This window comes from Cricetulus griseus, chromosome 4 (assembly GCF_003668045.3).
Source record: "Cricetulus griseus strain 17A/GY chromosome 4, alternate assembly CriGri-PICRH-1.0, whole genome shotgun sequence".
In the NCBI taxonomy this organism is placed as follows: Eukaryota; Metazoa; Chordata; class Mammalia; order Rodentia; family Cricetidae; genus Cricetulus; species Cricetulus griseus.
Window position 1 is genome coordinate 188,476,567 of NC_048597.1, and position 21,295 is coordinate 188,497,861.

Genomic DNA, 21,295 nt, shown 5'->3' on the forward strand with positions numbered 1-21,295 from the left:
GTTCGGTTCCATAAGGCAACTGCACACACTGCCCTGTGCCTGGCAGCAGCAAGCTCTTTGTGATACTGTACCCAGCCACCCTATCTGTCCTCTTTCTTGTATGAGTCCAGAAGCAATATGAAGGCAAGAATCTGTTCCATTTACATTTACTGTCTTTAAACATCATTTGGAACATGGTAAACAACAGTGCTTAAATGAATAAATATTATTGATAATTCACAGAACATGTATGTTTTAGATAACACTTCTGAAAAGTAAGGTGTTTTCACAGATAAAAGATGTGGCATTTATGCTGCCAGGTGACAGATCTTCTGGAAAATAGTTTCCTGTATATATCTTTAATTTCAAGGTAAAGGAAGGAACTTTCCCTTTCTACAAGTAGATGCAGCTGTCTTCTGACCAAAGGGCTCTGAGACTTATTACGCCATTCAACATGGCATCTTTAAGTCCTTAAACAAACTTTATCACATTTAATAATGGCAGGACTTTTTTATTTCTTTTTTTTATTTTATTAGTTCTAGTTAGGGAACAAGCTTATTTCAAGTCCTTTCTCCCTCTCCCTCCCCTCACCCCCAACCCTCCTCCCCCACCCCCAGTCTACCCCCCACCCCATCCACCCACCACTCCCCAGGCAGGGTAGGGCCCTCAACGGGGGCTCTGCAAAGTCCACCAAGTCTTCCTATGCTGGTCCTGGGCCCTTCCCCATGTGTCCAGGGCCAGAGTGTAACCCTTCATATGGATGGGCTCTCAAAGTCCCTTCTTGCACCAGGGAAAAATACTAATCCACCACCAGAGGCTCCCTGGAGTGCAGAGGCCTCCTTATTGACATCCATGTTCAGGGGTCTGGATCAGTCTTGTATGGGCCTCCCGGACAGCATCTGGGGTCGATGTGCTCTCCCTTGTTCAGGTCAACTGTTCCTGTGGGTTTCTCCAACCTGGTACAGACCCCTTCGTTCTTCATTCCTCCCTCTCTTCAACTAAATTCCCGATTTCGGCTCATTGTATATCTGTGGATGTCTGTCTCTGTTTCCATCAGCCACTGGATGAGGGCTCTAGGATGGCATAAAGAGAAGTCATCAATCTCATTTTAGGGGGAGGGTTTTTAGGTTATCCTCTCCACCATTGCCTGGATTGTCAGATCGTGTCATCCTTGTAGGTCTCTGGAGATCTCCCTGGTTCCAGATCCCTTCTCGGGCCTATAGTGGCTCCCTCTGATATCGTATCTCTCATCCTGCTCTCTTTCCTCTATTCTTCCCCCAACTCAATGTTTCTGCCCCTCCATTTCCTCTCCTCTTCTCCTCTTCTCTTGCTCTTATTGTAGCAGCTCCTTTCCCCCCTACCCTCATGCCCCCAATTAGTTCGGGAGTTCATAATGGCAGGACTTTTGTGGAGAAAAATAAACTTGAAAAAATTAAATACACGCTAAAAATATTTTAAGAAGGATAGCATTTACTTGAGAAAAGATTATTATTCTGAGAGAAATCCATTATACTGTGAGTAGATTAATAAAGTTCAGAAGAAAAGTTACATATAATAAATTAGTATTATTTGCTCTTTCTCAAAACAAATATATATATATATATAAAGTTACTTATTAAATTGAAAATATTCTCTATTTCAGTGAACAGTAAACAATTTCAAGAACCAAGGCATTCATTCATACATAAAGCAAATAATTGGCTTTGCAACACAAAACAATAAAGTAAAAATTCATGCAATTATTTTCATCATTCTTCCTAGTGGAATATAATGAACAAAAATACCATCCTGGTTACTTTCAGGCTGTGGACTACTGTGTCTAAAAAATACACTTAAAGTAAAGGATAGGGTGTGTGTGTGTGTGTGTGTGTGTGTGTGTGTGTGTGTGTGTGTGTTGGATAGTCTAGCTGGCCACTGAGCCCCCTGGATCTACCTATCTCCAGCTCCCTAGTACTAAGAGTAGGCATCCATGATACTTTTACATGGGTAGCAGAAATCTAAACGTATCATTCCTGTATAGGCAAGACTGTACCCCCTGAGGCACCTCCACAGCCCAAATGTTAGGTAATTTAGTAAGCCAACCATTTTATTTGATTGTTTTATTCCAAGTTTTACAATTTTTAATGGATTTCAGCTAGAATTTGTAAATAAAAGACCTAAACATAATTTTTGATTGCTCCATTGTTAACAACTTGGTTACACCCTATTTAACTATATGCCTATAGTATCAACTAAAGTACAAGAGCTGAAACATATAAATGGCAAATTAAACCATTTTCTAGGAAAGCAGTAGGGTAACAGAAAGAAAAAAAGGGTTTGGAGAATGTATGAACCATGGAGGACATCAGCGCTGGTTCAAGTCATGGCTCCTGAAGCACCAAGCTCCCGTCTTCATCTGAGGCTGAAGGTCTGGTCAAGATAATTCTCGGCACCTTTGAGACAACCAGAGATTGTTGACATGTGAGATAGAGAAATTTCTAAAGTAAGGAAGAGTGAGAATAAACCAGCATGAGTAGATGAGGGCACCTGCAGACCATATGCCCCAGAAGCACCGGGGAAAGCAATGAAACAGAAAAAATGGAAGACAAAAATGGAGAGGATGCATCCAATTACAGCTAATAAGCCAAGAAAACAATGCTAACAAGTGCAAAGAAAGCCATTCCCTCTCTGCTGCTTTTAGCAATGAAAGCACGTGCATTACTTTATGCAGCAGACAGTGCTGGGATCAGAAATTTCAGCTGTACAATAAAGGCCACATTAAAATTTGCATAGATTTTGATAAAAAGCCGAGAGTCTCAGAGTGCTAAATGCCAAAACATATTTTTCCCTTTCAAACTATATTCTTTTTAACAGCCACTAATGTGAAATTACTTGCAAAATGGTTTAATCAAAATCCCAAATGCTAATGGGTGAATGTGTTATTTGCAAGCATCATTTAGTAGGCAGATTTTACCCAAATTAAATCCGAGTTAATTTTGGGCTCTGAAATACTGATGAGAATCAGAGAAATCCAGAGGAGAGATAGTCAAGTCTTTGCCAAAAAGCTAAGTCTAACTGTTCCATTGCTGCTATTGGACAGTAAACAGAAAAATCTCTGTGCTTAATGCTTGATGTTTTAAACATGCAAAGCATAAGACCATGCTGGGCTTGTGATCTGAGCCCTCAATGATTTTACACAGTAAAATGGGCACATGTACACCCCATGTAACTGGAATTTCATTTGTAACAATCAGGCATAACTGAACATTAGACCACAAAAGATCCTGATCTGAGAAAAGTAGTAATGATCAGAGGAAAAGAAATTTTTCTGAGAGGATTCAGTCAATGAGGCTTTAAAATGGAAGGATATACGAAGTGCCCAGCTGAAGTCTGGTAGAGAGATTGGTTATCATTTCCATGCATAACCATTTATACCCCTGCTTCTGAACGAACAAATCGTGATTAAATGAAGCAATGTCATAAAATCTGGAATGCTAAACTCTAGCAAATGTACTCTTCGGATCTAACTTCTAATCTCACAGAATCAGAGTGGCCATCTATCACTGTAAGCTAAATGGGCTTTTGTTACACAAAAAATAAATCAATAAATAAATAAGTAGCTCAGAGCCCTTAACTGGCTAAGCAATGTCTAACACGAAAAGACTGAAAACCACAGAACTCAATATCATATACAAATGAAACTGAATTAGCAGCTATGGAGACACCAAATGTGGATTTATTTCCAGGAGCCCAGTGGTAACAGAGAGAGCCCTCACTTTCTGAGTCACTCTCCTGTGCTGTGTGTGCCATCACGAAGATAATTTAACCACGACTGCCACACATCCCACCTGGACATTTGCCTTAAAGAGGCTGCCGCCTTTCCTCTGAGACCATCTTAAAAAGGAATCCAGTGACCTCTGCTCCATCTTTACTGTGTTGTATCTAAAGACAATTAAAAATAAGGTACCACTCCTGACTCCTGACAACTTGTAAGGAGTGAGCTCAGGGGCCAGCATTTCTGAACTGGCATTTTACCAGCTACTACCATCACTGTAACATAAGATCCAAAGGCCAGAAATGGTAATAAAGAAAGCTTTAGGTGGTGGCTTAATTTTAAATCTCAGGACTGATATTCACTTAAGTGTGTGTGTGTGTGTGTGTGTGTGTGTGTGTGTGTGTGTGTACATATAACTGAAGCATATATATACACCCAGGTGTATATATGTTATATTAAAACAAACATGTATATCTGAAGCCTATATAGCTATATGTGCATATATGTATATATGAAAACAGTACAGCTTAAGTAGATATAGAGTCCTACACATCTTTCAAATAACTGGCACAAAAATAAATTTTATATAAATTATGTCAGATGAATTATTTATTTGGAAATATGTGATCAATTTCTCACAACTTATAGAGGAGTAAATTCCATATCAAGCCAAGATCTGAGCTTACAAAATGAAACTTCACAAGTACAGGGTACATGAGTATGTTCTTCTGTGAAACGAGAAATAAAAGGCTTCCTGATCATGACTAAATCCAAATCCAGGGGCAACTGAGGAAAATAACAATAAACTGAACTAAATGTCCTTACCTGTAAGACTAAAAGGAACATAGGCAAAGTCAAATCACAGACTACAAGCCAGACAGAAATATTTTCAATATAGATCATATTGACTATCACAGACAAAGGGCTACCCTGACTATATAAAGAAAAAACTTTAAGTTGAGAGAACAAAGAAAAATACTGTCAATAACTGGGGGAAAAAAAACACAAACAAGCAACTGACAAGAAGGGGTTGAAACTTTTCCTTACACATGTGAAAAGATATTCAATTTCATTAATGCTAATAGTAATGCAGAGTGACTAAAATCACATAGCAACCATATTTGAAAAAATCCATAAACCTCATCAGACGGCATAGGGAAGACTTTCCTACATTATCCTTGGGGGTACAAAATGCTGCAACCCTACAGCGATATTTAACAAAGTGCACATAATTCACTCTCCACCCAAGAAATCCTTCTGGAAATTTATCCCCAAAACTTAAATTACCATATACTTTCCATCACAAGATTCAGTGCATTCAGTGATGGTCAGGATGAGAAAATAATGAGAACTGGGAAGTGAAGAGCCTGGGTTCATTCTAGTGGGTTTATAGTGAGTGCTCAATATGAGCAAAGCCTTTACTTTAGATGTGCTATAGGACTGAGGAAATAACAAGATGTGTGGAAATTTGGGGAAGCCAAGGCTCTCACCATGAAAGAAGGAACAGCAAATATGGAATGGGAAGGTGCTGTGGTATGACCCAGTCCTAGTGGATGAAATCCCTCTCTATGCCACTGTGGGGCCACAGGAAGAGGTTGTCAGGGCCAGGGTTACAGAATGCAGTCTGTGGAGTTAGAGGCTATGATTTGTGGATGTGTATTCCTAGCTATTGGCAAGATTTATAATTTTAGTTAAAAGGGTGTGTTTGTGGTTTAGGATAAAGATGACTTCATCCCAGCTAGAATGAATATAGTTGGTTTGTCATAAGATAATATCAAAGGGACCTGTATACAGCTATGGTTGTAGAGTCCTACATGCTACATGTCAACTGATCAGTCAGCTGTAATCTGGGACAAATCAAGGTGATTATACTCACATAAAGCCAAATCCCACACAAGGCAATGACTATGAACTGGAGGTACTGATGCAGACACAGTAGCTAAAATTTGGGAGTGTTGTTCATGTAAACATGTAGATCTGTGTATGCTCTGTGTGGTATGTATACATGTGTGTGGATGTGTTTTTACATGCCTGTATTCCTGGATCTCCTAACTAAAATATTCTGGAAAGAGACATCTCAGGATCAATGAGCACAGCTAGTACATGAATCTTGATCTTTAATATTGTTCTCCACTAAAAGGAACCAGAAAACCGTGGAGAAATGGAGTAAGAAAGGGTTCCAGAACTTTAAATACAAGATGAGCCTGGAATATGTTGTACAACCAGAATCTAGGATGTGTTCACAAGAATAACAGCTGTATGATCCAGACACCCAAAACTGGGTTGAAAGGCCTACAACTGACCAGATCTAAAATAACCTTAGCACTGAATTAAGCATGGATTATAATTGCTGACCATCTGAAATGCAGTACAAAATGGGATCGTGAGTCCATACAGATAATGCATACTGCTGCAGTTTTAGTGTGTGTTCCCCACACTCTTACAATAAAGCCCTGCTACAATAAATGGGAGTAAAGGGAGGGCTGGGCCAGTTTGTGAAGACACACAGAAGGCACTCTTCATGAGAAAGGGGCCTAACAAGGTGCAGAGTCTAGTGATGCCTTGATCTTAGACTGCTCAGCATCCATAACCATGAGTAATACATTTTTTTTTTTTTGGTTTTTCGAGACAGGGTTTCTCTGTGGCTTTGGAGTCTGTCCTGGAACTAGCTCTTGTAGACCAGGCTGGTCTCAAACTCACAGAGATCCACCTGCCTCTGCCTCCCGAGTGCTGGGATTAAAAGCGTGCACCACCAACGCCCGGCGGATAATACATTTTATTACTTCTAAATTTTCTAGTCTGAAGTATTCTTGTTACACAAGGAGAATAGCCTAGCACACACACACACACACACACACACACGGAGGTGGAGAGAGAGAGAGAGAGAAGAGAGAGAGAGAGAGAGAGAGAGAGAGAGGGTTCTAGGCTCCAGTGACATGCCCAAGGCTGGCTGATAAAAACCAGAGGAAATCCTTGCTTTCCATTGTGTTACTACCATACAAAAGATTGGTTCAGGCAAGAATCCTCGATAGATGCTCTGCCTAAGGGGAAATTTAGATGAAAATGCTGGTGCTGCATGATCCTAAAGTGTCTCTCCATAAACCTTTTGCGGGGGTGGGGGCAATGATATCATTTACAACTGGATAATTGGTCCAACAATTTTGTGTGATGAAAACACACCACCAATGGGGCAGATGGACTCTCCGAGAAGCACACATGTCACAAATGCAACAGTCTGGCCCTTGATACATAGCCTAAATCTAATCTCTAAGAAATAGCAGACAAATTCATAGAGAGGAGACTTCTACTTAAAAAAAAAAAAAAACAATTGAGCTCTTGCTGAAACTTCTGTCACCATAAAAATGGGAAAAGTAACCGGGCAGTGGTGGCACATACCTTTAATCCCAGCACTTGGGAAGCAGAGGCAGGCAGATCTCTGTGAGTTCAAGGTCAGTGTGTGATCTACAGAGAGAGTTCCAGGACAGGCTTCAAAGGTACATCAAGAAACCCTGCCTGGAAAAAAAAAAAGATTGGGGAAGTGTGCAGAAATACTTCAGAGATTAAAACACCTGGACAGATGCCTTGCCACACTGGCCTCCTGCCTTTACCTTGTGCTGAAGCAAAAGTAAGCTACAGGGAACATTGGTGAGATGCAAGAAAATTAAATATAAATCAGATAAAAGAACTAGGCCAGGTGGTGGTGGTGCATCTCTTTAATCCCAGCTGAGGAGGCAGACACAGGTGGATCTCTGTGAGTTCAAGGCCAGCGTGGTCTACAGAGCAAGTTCCAGGGAAACCCTATCTCAGAAAAAAAGAATGAGTGATATATTTACTCAAATTGGCAACACCCCTGAATATACACTTTACAGCATGTATGTGTGAGGGAGTAGGGAATGGAGAGAAAAAGACAGCAAACAGTCTAGTGGGTAGGTAGAATGTCACCAATGCATGGACCCTGGGACTGGTTAAATGCTGTTCTTTACACTATTCTTATTCAAGAACCTTCTAGAAACATGAAATTACTTCTAAATAAAAAAAGATATGTATACATATACATCATATTGCATTTATCTTCAAGAAGTGAAATCTGCCTCACCAATAGAATGTATGACTTGTGGAATGTTTTAAAAACACAAAGAAAAATAAACACCCATTTGTTAAAAACATCTGATCTCTTGGCAGGCTCAATTAACCATAGCTAGAATGAAGAGATGGAATGTTTGCTTAGACTAGAAGATGAATCAGTCTTTCAAAGGTGGCAAAATCATTGCTAATGAAATGAGCTGTCTAAGTGATGTACAGGGAAGAAAAGGAGATGTCTGTGGCCCAGAGGTGATCAGGACTTGTGACCTCTGGGGACACTGTTCTCCAGTAGGAATCCTTCCAAAAAATTCCATTGGCTCAGGACTTTGTTCTTACTCTACACAGTCTGGATCTCAAGTCCCAGGGTGACATTGAACCTCTGGGCCCTGGGGTATATTGGCTTTCTTAATCACAATATTTAACTTCCGGGAAGCTAGTCATGAGGGTCTGATAAGCACAGAGTAAGGCAGACCTCCAACAGGAGCTCTGGGAACACTTGGCAGTGTTCCAGCTCCTCTGGATGCCAGGGTGATGAATCTAAGGAAAATACTGGAAGATTTCATGAAGTTTTTTGATAACATAGGAGCATCCTCGGTGGGGATTTAAAACTGGGCACTGATACTCAAAGCTAAAAATAAAAGAAATTCAAAAATAACAGGGAGAATAAAACCATCCCTAAATTGCCCTGTTTTCCCAGACACATGTCACATTTTTCTGTGCTGTCTTTCTGGCCTCCTGTTCTGAGTCTCCTGTAGAGAGGACACTGCTGAACAACAGCATTTGTCTCAGGCAAGCACTGCAGATGAAGAACAATCAAGACCTCTGCGAAGTGTGGTCAGCACTTCTAGTGAGCTGGAATCTTTCCCATTCCAGGAGATATCACACACACACACACACACACACACACACACACACACACACACACACACACACACACAATTATCACACCAGACACAAACACACCACATACACGCTCCCCACACACACATCACACCACACACACCACATGTACACACACCACACACACATACAAACATACACACATACCCCCCACATGCACACCACACACACCATACACACCATACACACACGTACATCACACACACACACACACACACACACACACACACACACACACACACACACATAAAAACCCAGAAATGGCAGAACAGAAGGAGAAAGATCAGCAGAGATGAAGGCTGGTGATAGGATAAAAAGAGAAGAAATCCTTTAAAAGGTCAAAGAATAAAATAAGAAAATAAAAACAATGTTCAAGCCAGGCTGGCTGGGCCTAAATGTACTCTGTTTTTTCTGCTTGGGACAGCACAAGGGAACCAGCCAGCTTGTGGCAGGACCACTGTTCACGGACACAGGAATGGTGAGCTGCCCAGTTGAGTATGTCCGAAATGACAATCTCAGCTGAAGTCTATGTTGTCCATTCCGAATTCAAATCAATAGGAAAAGTAAAAAGTTTTAAAGGAGCAGTTCTGAAAATACTCCCTTGATGACATTGTGAGCAAATACTTTTCAAAGTGTTGGAACGTAACTGATAAAAAGACATTCTCATTTGGTAAGAAGTTCATGACTTCCTTTTTCACATATCAGTTCAAACTCAAGAGAGCCCTGCTAGGAGGTGAAAAACCAGTGTCAACAGCTCACAGAGTAAAACATGCGTCATATCTCTTTTTATTTTGACAGAACTGTATCCATGCATTATTACGATTCGTAAATCCCAAAAATGAAGCTAACATTTTTCAGTGCTTGTTCTCTTATTGTTGTTTTTAAGTTTCTGCCCTTAATAAAATTTCTAAGCAAGATGTGGCTTTTCATCATTCTACAAAACTGAAAACTAACCCAGGCCACAAACTTTTTAATATAACTCTCTTTCTCCAAGGGGGTGGTTCTAATAAGAATGCTCCCTGAAATACACAGAAGAACAAGATGTTATCATCACCCCAACACACCTTTTAAACCCAAGCCCTAGGAGATCCAGGGGATCTTGACACAGAATCACATTAAAGTCCGTTCTTGATCTGTCCAGTCTAAACTGTTCCTTCTGTTAAATTCAACATTTTTCCATAATTCATGTAACCCGGTGGGTTGTATGTGCATGTCAATTTTAGGTTACATGTATCTTATGCTCATGCTCACTGCTCACAAGTCAGTTTACCAAAGCCACAAACTGGTCAGTTGTTAACTGGTCAATGCTTTTGCAGCATCTTCAAGGCAAGATGGTAGATTCCAACATCCAGACCATGGTGGGGCACACCTGCCTGTAATACCAGCACTTGAGAGATGGAGGCGGGAGGAACAGACTTCAATGTCATCTGCAGCTACATAGTGAGTTCAAGCTCAGCCTAGGACACATAAAACATTGTCTCAAAAATCAATAAGTAAATGTGTATTCCTTCCGATTTTCTCCTTTTCTGATCCAAACAATAGATTCTAAACAGTCTCCAACTTACCCAGTTAGAAAATTAAAAGGCCAAAGTTGCCAGGGCAACAGAATGAAGCCTCATGTACCAAGAAGAGGCACTGCCTCTCTCCTCCCCTCTCACTTCATCCTGCTAGTCCCAGAGCCCTACAGGAATTCTCAGGGTGGAAAAGAATGACCCTTACCTCCAACAACTGCTAGGTGATGCCTGGGCATTTTGAAACTACTAGAAAGGTTGATGGAGCACAAAAACACAAGGAGAAATATGTTTAAATGTTAGGGCAACTATGAATAAGGAACCAAGTCCATAACCATTCAAGGTATGACTTTTTTAAGCCTTATAAATCAAAAATCTAGTAACCTTTTCTTTCCATTGTAAAATGCAGTTGAGTGACCTATGATGAGAGTCAATTTACTGTAAGCAATCATAATATTAACACTTGACAACGTTTTCCTTTCTGAGACACTGTGAAAACAAACCTTCTCTCTTCTGTAAAATATTTGACAAGGTAAACATCTCTAAAAGACTTTAGACATTTACTTTATGGCTCTAATTAGCTTTTTCCCCACTGTAGGATCTCCAAGATGAGATAAGTTGCTTGTGGCAGATGCTGAGACAGATTTAGAATCAATATCTGTGAAGGATTAGGAGGGGAATGGATTGGGCAAAAGGAAAAGTCCATATGCCTCAGCCAGGCCACTCTGGGCTTGATAGCCACCACTGGATGTGAGGAACTTCCTTTTCCTCCCAGGTTCCAACCCAGTCACTGAAGGTGGGCTTTTGGGTGGAGGGAGACACAATGCTGAGTACTCTCGGGCTGAGGGTGACACAGGATACATCGATCATCTAGCTATGGCCACACTCCCCACATCTGGTCAGCAAGATGTGTTCTCAAGGACAGGACAAGGCGCCACCATTTCTATGGCACTGCTGTGAACCAAACTCACAGGGCACATCCCGGCTGTTTCCATCAAAAGCACTGCCATTTCCTGCCAAAGTCACTCAGCGTTCCCAAACCACTTTTATAAACCCAACAAAGCCAGCTCTGAGAGGCTTGCCTTGGGCTTGTCCCCATATTTATTAAATCTAGTTTTATCAGCTCAAGTTTCCCTCTGGAAAGCCACCGTTAGCTTCTGATCCTTGTCCTAAAACTTCAGCTCTCCCTGGCTGGTGGTTCATATAATAGAAGGCAGCAATGGCAGAAGACTCACCAGAGGGCCTGAACTCCTTATGTAGCCACAAAAATGAAAACCAGGGTGATTTCTGGCTTGCTGGTTAGTTGGACTCTAAGCTCCAGCCAGCATGGGCAAGTTTAGTTGTCATATAAACAGCACACTCCACAAGCCCCTCCTACTGTGACTGCCAAGGGGGAAACAACCACAGTGGCCAAGAAGCATAAGAAACCCTCCTCAGTCAACCTCCCCCGAGAGTTTCTTTCCTTCGCTAGTGCAATCATCTTTATCGCCCAGCTATGAGCAGCACTGTGTTTCATTGCTGAGGGAATTACACTGAAGATAATCGCTGGTGAGCATGTGTGGATTTTGACAGCTTTTGCCCCTCTGAGCATGGAAATGTTCAGGACAGATTACTGATTCCAGACAATCGCCAAGGTCAAGGAAGTCACCAGCAGCTTTACACTCCGACTCAATACTCTAGCCCAGTGCTAGACCTGGACACTTTGTCTCTTGAGTCAGTCCTAATTCTAAAGCTAGGAGTCTTTAAATAAACTTCTTTCCTACATGTTTTATCAATTTAAAATTACAGGTCCTGGGGTATGCTGCTCACATCCAGGGGATACTGTTGGTCCTGTATTCGCAGCCATGAATCAATCACCTTCAAGAAAAAAATTAAAATTTGGATCACCTATTGAATGATGCTCAGGCACTCAGACAATATCCCAGTCAATGTTTTTAATAAGGGGAAAAAATCAGTATGCAACTCTGGGTGTGCAGTTGTACCAGACTGAGATGGTTTCTCTCAAAAAGCCAACCCAGAGTTGCTTTAAAACATGCAAGAAGAAGTTAGTTTTGCTTCTTCAAAAACTCATTCAAAAAAAAAAAAAAAAAATGTCCATAAAGGAACAAGCAGGAGAATGGAGCTTGTGTTCTACTGGGAGAGACTGCCCCCTGCTGGAAAGCTTCTGCCATGCAGTTACCCCCAGGAGTCAGTTTGGAAGATGCTAACACTAGCTAGTCTTCTGCATCTGATCTAGAATGACCTTTATCTGGGGAGAAATGCCCCAGAATACATAGGGTTGCTGTGAGCATAACACACAATGCATCACCCAGATATGGGGGACTGAGGAGACAGCACTAGAACGTAAACTACCTATACAAAAAAACAAATTTTCCTTCTAAAAAATATACTTCAAAATATGGTGATAATTATGGAAACCAAATTCGGTGTATAAAGTGGGAGAATGCAAGAGAAAGAGACACAAGCGGAAAGTCAGGAGTCACAGAAAAAGATCCAAAACACCAGGCTAAAGCAGACCGTGAAATCTGAGGAAGGAAGAAAGACTCATCCACATAGTAAAAATGAGGTTTTTGCTGAGTGATGGTCTCCTTCAGCTGGCTGGTGCTGACAGCCATGTAGAGAGCTCATCTGGGCCCTACACCAGGAGCAAACATCCTTCGTGGTGCAAAGCACATTTTTGAGGCCTTACCACAAAGTAAAAGCTTTCCTTTACCAGAGTTTTTAAGGCAAGGCTCACTGAGGTTACTATGCCTATGGGGACTGGGAGGCGGTAGATGACTCTGTCCCCAACAAGCAGACAGAGAGGGACAGGGGCCCCAAATATAAGGATGGCCAACTTCTAACTTCTTTCTCACACTCTCCTGAGACAAAAGACTAAAAGTTTAAAACAAAACCCTGAAGCAATTTTTCTCCTTCCAGTAAGACCTGCCTGCCAGGGGACTGGTTCCACTAGTACAAGGCTGGGTCAGGGCGTTTATCCATAAGTGGTAGGTGGACCTCTCAGCTTCCATCTTTGTTGAGAGTGACCAACCCTAACTTAGTAGATGAAGATCTCTCCAGCTCCCAAGCCCCCCTCGGCTCTACAGAGGGTCTTCATCTCTGTATGCCTTGTTGTGTGTGTCTCCTCGTCACTAGTAAAGCTTTTTTAACCAGCTGGTTCTGTCTGCTGTGTCTGAGATTTCCCCTGCTGATATCTGCTATATTCTGTATTTTTCCTGCCTTCCAATTCTTTTACCTGCAGAGAAAAGAAACTAGACCAAGACCCCTACTTGTACCATTTTGGTGCCCTCCACCTGGGAGGTCAATATAAATCAAGGTGGTTCAGATGTTAAGAGAACTGACCACTCTTTCAGAGTAGTTGGGTTTGATTCCATCACTCATACAGTGGTTCACAACTGTCTGCAGAGCCCAGAGGATACATCTCTCTAACAAGGAAAGTAGTCAGAGGAATGATGCAGCCAGCATATTCACGATGGGCCATGGCCCTGGAGCTGGAGGAACTCTAGGAACAGCCATAGAGGATTTGTACCATATTCAGCTCACAGTAAGCACAGTAAGATGGCTTAGTAGGCACTTGCAACCAGCCTGATAGCCTGAGTTCTACTCCCAGGACTTATATCAAGAAAGGAGAGAACCAACTCCTGAAAGTTGTCCTCTGACTCCCACACCCTTTGAGGGTCACAGACCTGCCCACATATTTACACAAAAAGGTACACACACACACACACACACACACACACACACACACACACAGACAGAGAGAGAGAGAGAGAGAGAGAGAGAGAGAGAGAGAGAGAGAGAGAGAATAAAATAAAATAAATTCAGTCAATTCTGTCTGTGTGTGCTTAAGGCTGGCAAAATACACTGTCTTCTATGTCTTTTTTTTTGCGTTCTAGGTGGGAATCACCATTGAGAGGTGATTCCACCTCTCTCTGCTCTCAGTTCTTCCACTTACTGAAAGCCCTCTAACCTTTCAGAATTTGTTTCCTTTTCCATAAAATGTGGAGAGCACTTTCCTTGAAAAAAAAATGTGAAGATCAAGTGAATTAATGTCTATGAAAACATGACAAATTTTTTCCAGATATTCTTTACAAGTATCTAATGATAGAAAAACATTCAAAGCAAATTCTCCCTGGGAATGAGGAGCCCTGAAGAACAGAAAACTGAAGGCAGAAGTCATCAGCTGGCACCACTGTACCCCCTGCTGGGCATTTGAAAAAGTGCACCCAGGAGCCAGGGGAGGAGAGAGGATTCATGTCTGCAACCTCCAACTATAAGACATAATAGGCAAGTTTCCTCAGTGGCTCTCATGGCTAATCTGCATAACTGTCCTATCTGTTCCACATTTGAACAGGTTGTTCCTGTACTGGTTTCAAATTGCCACGAAAGACAACTTTCTGCAGCCTTCTATTCAATCCACTTGAGAACTAGAAGTGACCCTACTGGAGCTGCCAGAAAGTGATGAAATGAAATTGCTTCTACATATAGTTGCCAAAGCTTTGGGTGTGTCCCCAGACAACCCTTCACTTCAGGGGGGGCTGTGTGTAAGAGAGAGGGGGGAGACAAAGATAGAGACAGTGGGAGAGAGAGAGAGATCCTGGACTGATACATCATCCCAGGTTCTAGGCCTCGCTGGATCTCAGGTGAGCATTTGTCCCTGCAAAGAAAGACAAAGACATACACACAGATAGGGATGAATCTGACAGTCACCCCGCTTATATGTTTTCCCAATTTGTTGGAATGAGCAGTCCCACACATGGTGAGGTGAGTTATTTTCTGATTTAGGATGCTGAAAACCATTTAGAATTCCTTTTTGCCCTGGAAGTGATCTTCTGATTTTGTACAAAACACAACTTGAATAGGTGACTCACAAGTTCATCCCAGTAGGCTGTTGGTTTTGTTTTCATTTCCACAGCACCATGAAGGTGACTTAGTTCTCACTGAGTCCTTGCCATGCCTCAGGATTAGCATGACGAAAGGATCTTAAGCTAAATTTGCAGAGGGCACAAGTCCTTGTACGCACAGATAAGCACTAGGGAAAGCAGGATTGTTAAACACTCAGGGGTGCCTCCTCAGTGGAGGAAATAAAACATCTGCATTCCACCCAGACAGCTGGCAGTGGATGCTGCTAATGGCCTGGTGATCTTTGCTATCTGTAGAGCCAGACCTCACCCAAATCCCCCAGAATGTCTATCCCAGACTCTCCCTCCAAAGACCGTTACCTTTAGTTCCCAGTTAATAGGACCCATTCTTATGGGGGTTGTCAAATATACTTCATGGTGTGCTGGCCTCTATGCTATCACTCACAGACCACACCAGACCCTAGGCCTTTAAGCTACAGAACACACCTTCACGGTCACATGATCTTTGCAAAAGAGTTTCTATATAGTCACACCTTAAGTGTTTTTGTGCACCTAGAATTGGAATGATTGTTGCCTGGAAATTTTTTTTCCAAATTATACAGTGTTTAAATATGCTTACAACAAACCGCCTGGCATCAGACTCCCAAAGTTTGATCCAGCCTGGCTGATGAAGTCAAGGTGAACTGAATTGTCATTCTCACGTTTTTGTGAATTGTCTCACTGCTACCAGACATGATGCCTGCAGGGTCTCCCACATATATTTATTCTTTTTCTTTTGCCTCGTTTGTTTAAGAATTATAATTCTGTATATTTTGTCATGTGAGTGTTACGATAACAGCACAATGCATTTAAATTATTCAGATATGTTTGCAATTAACAAGTTTTTTCTTTAATATCAGTGTCTTATCTCTCCCACCCACTCTTCCAAAATGTTTTCAGGGCATAGAAATACAATAAGATATATATATATGTATATATATACATATATATATATATTGCAATATAAAAATAAATAAATAAAATACCATGTGTCACCTGGCAGGTTGGTTGACTCTGAGGGATCAGTGAACCCCAAGCTTACCTTGATGGTCACATGTCACAGGCTAATAACAAAATTGCTGAACTTGTATCCTAAGTAAAATAGTCAAAATTCATCATGTCACCTACACAGAGCTATGAAAAAGTGAATGTCACACACAAGGCTTTACATTTCTCAATAGAAGTCCTAGTGTAAACTGTAACCACTTGAGAGTAATCTAGAAATGAATTTCTCTTCAGTGCAAAGAAAATCATTGGGTGTGACCCCAATATGGTCATTTGGGAAAAATTAAACAGTTTGATCTTAACAGTGTCTCAGTTATAGCAAGAGAAGCAAGTAACTGTACTATTATCAAAGTAGTACAAACTTTGCCAAAACACACTGAAGGATAATTTTGAGTTTGAGGACAGCTTGGGCTAGAATATAACAAGACCCTGTCTCAAAAGTAAAATGAAACAAAATAAAAGTCTATTTATTTACATTTACTTCCTCTGACAAATGGAAAGGGTTACAGACAGAAGTGGTGCTGCTAAAGCGGTGGTTAAATGAAGCCCCAAACAGCTATCCACATCTGCCATGGGGCTAACTCACTGTTATTATATGCTTCACTGGCTGGAGGGAGGCAGCCTTTGAAGTTGAGTCACCAGCGCCAGCAGCTGAGCCTGCTTTTGAGGGGGTGCTTTCCTGCAAGGCAAAGGGGAACTCATCAGGCCACATTCATTTCATCACTTCCAGTGCTCAGCTGGAAAAACACATCTATATGATCTCCCAGTCCCCTAATTGTCACAGAATCCAACCCTCAAAGCTCTGGCTCCCTCCTGACTCAGTGACTAAGCAATGAGGAAGGAATCCCAAGGCATGGCTCCTTCTGTGATGCCCTACTTAGGAAGCCTGTAAATGGAGTCCCTCCTCTAGCTCCTGCCAAGAGCCAAAGGGAGACAGGAAGTGTGCTCCAACTGTGGCTAGCAAGAGCATCCTGTCACTACCTTGACTAACACAGTGATTCATGTAGGGACTTGAAACAGGAATCATTACTGTTCATCAGCTTCTTCGCCTGGCATGTTATTCTTTATCCTAGTTTGTGGTTGAGAGACAGAGAGCTTCATTAGCCTTTGTGAGACATCTGATTCCTGGCTTTCCTAGTCTGCCCTAAGTTTAGATATGCCATATACATTCAAAGCATCTCTCTTATAACATTATAGGAGGATACTCAGTACAATGGAGCCTGAGAGGGGAGGAAGGTATGTTACCCAACATAAGCTACAGCCATAGAACACGCTAGGGTCTTCCCTCTTCTCCATTAGCTCTGGTGGAAGCTATGGGGAGGCACTTCTCTCCCAGATCCACATCTGCTTGCTACCCAGAAACCACCTAGACAGGTGCAAAGCCAACTGAAGAGAAGTGGCTATGAGCAAGAAGCCTGTGCCTGTGGTTCAGAAGGGATGCTGGGTTTCCTTAGGTCACATCTACAGCATGGAAGAAAGCATGGCCCAAGCTTCTAGCTTGTTTTTTACCCAAGACGGCTGACATGAGATAAGAGATCCAGCAAGCCTCTGAGGATGGGAGCCTCCAAGGTCTTGGTAGAGCAAGAGGGGGAGCTAGAGTTCTGATGGAGGACTAGGACATAAGGGAGGCCCTGGAAAGCTTCCAGAATCACTCAAATAGCCTGTCTTCATTGGACTGCCACACTAGAATCTTCTATAGCCAGTCAGGGCTCTGAAAATAAGCAGCAGCCCCTAGAGTATACACACAGAGCACTGGTTAGGGAAGACATGGCTTTTTGCTGTCTCCTTTACCCAAAATGCCATGCCTAAGAGACTAGGGGTGAAGACAGAACACAGTGCTCCCAGGTGAGCACAAAGCCTATTCCAAGAGCTGCACAGCACCCAGGTGATTAGAAAGGAGGGAACTTTGTTTACTTCTTCAATGTTTTTATTTGTTCTTTGAGAGTTTCATGGAATGTGTTTTATCATATGCTTTCCATAACCCAGTACCCAATTTCATATTCTCTCTGTCCCTTTAAAGAAACAAAAGAAAACAAGGAGTCCCATGTGTGTTGGCCAGCTACTCCTGATCATGCAACCTGCCCTGCATGTGACTGATATACCCCATGTCACTCCACTGAAGAAATAAGGTTTCTCCTTTCCAATAGCTTCTTGACTTGGGGTGGGGCGTTGTGCCCACCTCACAAGAGAACTTGAAATTATATTGTCCGTTGTAATTTAAGCTGTGCTTATATGACATTTCTTAATTCTCTACACTGTCTGCAATGTTAGCATACCTACTGAGAGACTTTTTTAAAGGTACCAGGAGACTTCACAGAACCTAAGAAAAGTCAATGTCAATTGAAGAACAACATTGTTTTGTGTGTGTCCAGGAGAGATGAGACTGACACCCAACCTGGTTATGTGGGGTCATAGCAATTACAGAATCATTAGCTCCTAAACCAAGTTTCCTTATTCATACTATGCTGTACACATGGTTAACCAAATGATTTAACATGTTATATGAACGTAATTAACAGGAATTGTCCTTCTCTAGACGATAATGATAGGGCCTTTCCCTAAGAACCTATCCCCTAAAGTCTAATGACTACTCTAAACCGTGTGTGCACGTGTGTGTGTGTGTGTGTGTGTGTGTGTGTGTGTGTGTGTGTGTGTGTGTGTGATTTGTATACATATTTGTCTTGCATGCTCCAAAATGACAGCAGTGATATTTTGAAATTTTAAGCACCACTAATCCAAGAATTTGCCTTTTTCTCAGTCCTAGAACACAGCGCCATCTGTTGATACCTTGAGATAATACATGCTAACACTAAAGCATTGTTTGTAAGCCAAATAAATAGGTTTGTCAATCAAGTACTATAACAACATTCTAGGGAGGCTTCTCAAAACTTAACCTCTGTCAAGAGAAACTATGAAAATAACCTCTCTGTGCTTCCTGGAGCCTCTCCATCCTTCTTTCTCCCTTTTCCTCTGTATTGCAGGCAGATCCCCCTGTAAATTCCAAAGCTTTCTTCCCAGGAGTGCAAACTTCTGTCTTCTTGCCATGCCTTCCCTTACAGTTGTATTCATTCTCAAAAACCTATCCCCTGGCCCACATCTCTGATCTTTTGAGGGCCACCGGCTTGCCAGCTGCACCACTTCACAGGCACCTCCCCTAAAGCACTGGCCCCATCATGCAATGCTCTTCCTGTGTGACATCTCCATCTCTGTATAAATTCTAACCAAGCACTGTCCAGCAGAAGGATAATATGAGCCACACATGACAGTCACATGTATACCTTTAAGTTCTCTAGTAGCCATTCAAAAGGAAACAAAAAAAGAGTAAAATCTATCCTTCTGTGTTTAATCGAGTATATCCAAAATACCTTTGTCTCAAAGTAATTATTATCAAAACATTAACAAACCAATCTTTGTACTTTTATCTTGCCTTCAAAATCCAAACTGTGCACTATCTGTTAGCATATCATAATCAGTGCCCCATTACCAATGCACAGGAACTACATGTGGCCAGGGGCTATTGTTCTGAGCAGTACCAATTCTAGAGAAAGGCTTTGGCAATTCTTCACACTAAGGAAGGTTAAAAACACGCTTTAAAAATCACTTCACATTGTCAATGCTATTGAATGTTCTCTGGAAGGTCTGTCATCTGTGGATTATGTATGAGCCCTCTGTAAATAAGCACAAACAAGTCTCTCTAAAGAGAAAGTATGAAGACTGTAGGACACCACAGCTGGCGCCATGACTATTGGCTTTGGATGCTGTATCTCTTCATCTCTTCACTACTGCCTTTCATGAGCTCCTGTGGGCTTTCTAATAGCCTGGGGAAGAGCCAGGCCAAGTGTTACTTCCCCCTTTATGCACTGCAAACGGTTACAGCAACTGCCAATAGTAAAAACTTAAGTCACTGGCCAGCTCTAAATTCAATAGATGTTCTGACTCTTGGAACAGGTTCCTACTGCCCATTACTGTTCTGCCTCTGAACGTTAAGATTGTTCAGTTTTTAGGTCATTGCTGTCTGACATTGGTAGTTAGGATTTTGTTTGGTTTTGATCTTCCTTAAGTAGCTAGTATATGGACCCAAATGGAACCCTCTTCAGAACCCAGAGTATTTTTTTTATCATTTTTATTTGAATTAGAAACAAGATTGAATTACATGACAATCCCAGTTCCCTTATCTCTCCCCTCCTCCCTTACCACCCCCCCCAACTAAAACCCTACCTATCACATATCCTTTCTTCTAATCTACACCTGACACAACCTTTCTGCTCCCTCATGACCTCTGCATCCTTCCTTTTCTTCCCTTCTTATTCTCGTAGCTCCCTCCCCCCTCTTCCCATGCTCTCAATTTAAATAACATCAACACCAAATGAATGGCACTGGGAATCTACAAACACATCTAGGCACAGTGGTCAGGGCCAACATGTAGTGATGTGCATGCAGAGTTGGCTGCATATGACACAGCAAAGTACGAGGAAAGGGTCCAAACTTGACCCTTCCATCTATGGACAAGATATTATTGAAGCTACTGAGATACCTGGAAAAGGAATATGTGGCTGGAGGAGATGGATCCTAGCCCAAGCTGCCCTTCACAGCTAGAGGTAAATGTCATCTGGGCCTGCTCTCTTTCAATCCTTTCCCCATTTCTTACCTGATGGAACAATAGACCTTGCTTCTGACCTGCAAGGAATATCTAATTTGTTTCCTTTTAGAATGGGGGAGGCGAACTGGCAGGGGTGTCCATCCAAGGACTGTAAGAGGCAAATTCTACTCAAGTTACTAATAACCACAGAGTAAGTGCAAGTATCTCTTTTCACTTTTAAAGCACCCAGAACATTCTAGAAAAGGCTATTAAACACTCTGTTAGCATATAGCTTGAGACTCAAGCCTACTTTTTTAAAGTTAAGTGGCTTTTAAAGCAGACAGTTTTATCTCATTTACACATAATTTAGGCAATCTCACAAGCTTCTGGAAAGGTCTCATTCCAGGGAGAGAAATAAATCAAAGCTGCAGCTCATGACCTAGCTTCAAGTAACCTTGAAATAGAACCAATCTTAAACATGCCTCCTCTCCATCAGTCATACCTCTGAGGGCCCACCTCTTCCAGTTAGGCCTGGCATTTCTTGTTTTCCCTGAAGCAACTTCAGGATTCAGTGAGGGACCTT